Here is a 3,069-nt window from a genome sequence, read left to right as displayed (position 1 = left end):
TCTCAGGAAGTGGGGATAGCTGTGTCAGACCACCAGGTGCTGTCGCTGGGTCACACGCCCTCCCTTCCATGTCCCGGAAGCAGCTCAGGAAGGGCCACGGGGCCAGCCAGGGTGGAGCCAGGCCGCGGCCGCCCACAGTGCTGCTCGCTCTGCTGCTCCCGTGCTGGCCTCTTCCGCTCGGCCTCCCCATCCAGGAAGCCAGCCATGATTACCTTGCTGTCCAGGGCGTAAGAGGGGAGGGAGAAGCATGGTGTGGATTTCCTTGTGCGTCTGACCTGTTATTTCCTGTTTTCCCGTCGTGTCCCTCTCCCGGAAGGACCTCGAGTCCGGGATTTGTGCCTTTCTCTAAAAACGATGATTGTGCTACCGGGGCTCGCTGGGCTGGGCCTCCCAGCACCAGGTGCAGGGCTCGATGTGCGGGTCTCGTCCTCGGGTGGGCGGGCCACGGCCCTTGTCTGCCGTTCCCTGTAGGGACAGCCCGGCTGCGGGCCTCATGAGCATTTGGAGACCCCGAGTTTCTGACAGGTGCCCAGGGCACACGGAGCCAGGTGTGCCTGGTGCTGTGAAGCCTGAAGGACAAGAACGAGCCACGCAGTGGCCCTGTCACGGTGTGGGGAGTGAGGGGCTCTGGCCTGGGGGCACAGGCCCGGGCGGTGCAGACTCGGGGGTGCAGACCTGGAGGGGCACAGACCTGGGGCACAGGTGGGGCCCAGCCGGCGGCCTGAGGGGCAGCTGGGGGAGGCCCAGCCCGGGACGGGGGTGGGGGGGCAGGGGTGGAAGGCAGGGCTGGCTGGGCTGCCTGGAGCACAGAGCTGCAAGAGGGAAGGAAACACGAGTCATGATCAGGTTCAGAGCAGAAGCAGGAGCCCCGCGGACAGCGCTTCCAAACTGCTCTCGCTCACAGATTGATGCCCCCAGGGCCACGTGTGTGCCTGGCGGGAGCATCTTTCCCGAGAGTTGTGACAGTTAGCGAGGCTGTGATTTCCAGTGACCCCTTCTCTGGGAGGGGCTCGTGTCTGGACAAGGTTGATAGAAATCAGGATCTGGGTGGTTCACCTGTGGTCCCTACGGGCCCGGGGACCGTCCTGTTATTCATCCTGGGACCCTGGAGGGCTCCCCTTTAGCTCGGTCAACCACACAGGGCGACCGCCCCCAGGGATTCAGCAGGAGGGTGGGGGGCCTGCTTCCAAGGCTCCAGACACCCTGGGACCCGTATTTGCAAAGCTGTTCGTGGTTGGGGGCAGCTCTCAGGAGGGGCTGTCTGGGTGCCTGGGACAGAAGAGGGGCTGCTCTGGTGCTATTTCTCTGTTCATGCCCCATCGCGTCTGAGGGTCCGTGGGCACGGTGGCCTGGCCTGATCCTGAAAGAAGCCCAGAACAAGGGACAGCATGGCCTCTCAGCCTTGGCACAGGCCCCCCTGCTTTGCACGTGAGCGTCCAGCCAGCACCCAGGCCCACTTCCAGGGTGCAGTGGGTCACTGCAGGGCTGCAGGGGGCGCCCTGCCGTGGTGGGGGACAGCTCTGGGGGACTTGTGGAGGGCCCAGGGCTTTCTGCCACCTCACCAGCATCCCTCTGTTTTTCCTGCAGTGAACTTCGATCACTTCCAGATCCTTCGGGCCATCGGAAAGGGCAGCTTCGGCAAGGTAAGGTGAGGCCGGCAAGGAGGCGTTGGCGGGACCACCGGCTCTGCCTGCCAGCTCTGGAGAGGCCACCTGTGCCTGTGGGTGGGCGATGGACATGCTGGCGAAGTGGGGGGTGTCCGAGGCACTAGGGAGCCTCGGTCAGGACCACTAGGGTCTTCAGTCCAGGTCTCTGGGGGCTTGTAACTGAGTTGGGAGCTGAGGGTACAGACGGCAAAGCTGCTGGGCTCTGCGGGACCAAGGCCCTGATGCCCACTAGCGGCCCGGACCCCTGCAGCGGAGCGGCTCTCCTTAGAAGCAGGAGCCCACTCACGGCCTCAAAGGGAAGCGTCTTAAAGCCCCTGCCGTGGGGAGGGGGTTGGCGGTGGAAGTCTAGTGTCCAGGAGCCACTGTGACGCTCGGACACCGTTGTTGGCACTGGAGACCAGGGGCTGGAGGGGGGGTGTAGACGGCAGGACTGGGGCGTAGGGGGCGTGTCCTCACCCAGGACAGCCATGCTGCTGGGTCCTCAAGACGGGCCCACGCAGAGACCGTCTCCAGTTCCTTCTGTCCTCTCTGTCCACATCTAACTTCCTGATTGCTGCCTTGTAATGTCTAGAGATTGGGGGTAATTATAACTCAAAGAAGCTTAACGAGCACTCTGGAAAGGTTAAAATTAGCTCTTGGGACTCTGCCTTGATGGGTCTGTTGTAAATGGATCACTTCTGAATGGATAGTTCCTTTTCGGCAGCTAAGGAGTCTTGGCATATGAGGCCTCTGACCCCCTCTCCACACAGCTGCGTGGGTGCTGTGACCTAGGTTCCCCAGGCCCCTCTCCACACAGCTGCGTGGGTGCTGTGACCTAGGTTCCCCAGGCCCCTCTCCACACAGCTGCGTGGGTGCTGTGACCTAGGTTCCCCGGGCCCCTCTCCACACAGCTGCGTGGGTGCTGTGACCTAGGTTCCCCGGGCCCCTCTCCACACAGCTGTGTGGGTGCTGTGACCTAGGTTCCCTGGGCCCCTCTCCACACAGCTGCGTGGGTGCTGTGACCTAGGTTCCCTGGGCCTGGGGAAATCATCACCCAGAATTCATTCAAGCACTCTTTCTCATTAAGGAGAGAGTACTTTTAACATCTGCTGGTCAGGCTGACCTCTGCCCTCCCTGCTTCTCCCAGCTGAGTGTAGATTCTGTCCACTAGGGCCACAGGGCGTGGGGAGGGTCGAGGAGCAGACAAGGTGGGGCTTAGGGCTAGGCATTGGAGGGCACCAGCCCGGATTCAAGACTGGCTTCTATGGGGAGACACCGGAGTCATGCAGACATTTGGAAAGGGGGCTGAGGAGCAGTGTTGGGGACCGACCTAGGGCAGCCACTTCACTGTCCCCTCTCCCCCCCCCCCCCCCCCCCCCCCCCCCCCCCCCCCCCCCCCCCCCCCCCCCCCCCCACCCCCGGG

General features: G+C 63.2%; 1 protein-coding gene across 1 annotated transcript in view; it reads left to right on the top strand.

Annotated features, from left to right (window-relative positions):
• Window positions 1-1,587: 1,587 nt before the first annotated feature.
• The window catches only part of STK32C (serine/threonine kinase 32C), a 28,173-nt gene continuing 26,691 nt past the window's right edge, over window positions 1,588-3,069 (top strand). The window contains exon 1 of the mRNA XM_029932809.1: window positions 1,588-1,643. The gene's annotated coding sequence lies outside the window, so the exon portion shown is untranslated. The remainder of the gene's footprint in view (window positions 1,644-3,069) is intronic.

This window comes from Suricata suricatta, chromosome 2, assembly GCF_006229205.1.
Source record: "Suricata suricatta isolate VVHF042 chromosome 2, meerkat_22Aug2017_6uvM2_HiC, whole genome shotgun sequence".
In the NCBI taxonomy this organism is placed as follows: domain Eukaryota; kingdom Metazoa; phylum Chordata; class Mammalia; order Carnivora; family Herpestidae; genus Suricata; species Suricata suricatta.
Note: the sequence above shows the minus strand (reverse complement) of the source record. Positions and strands in the feature narration are given on the sequence as shown.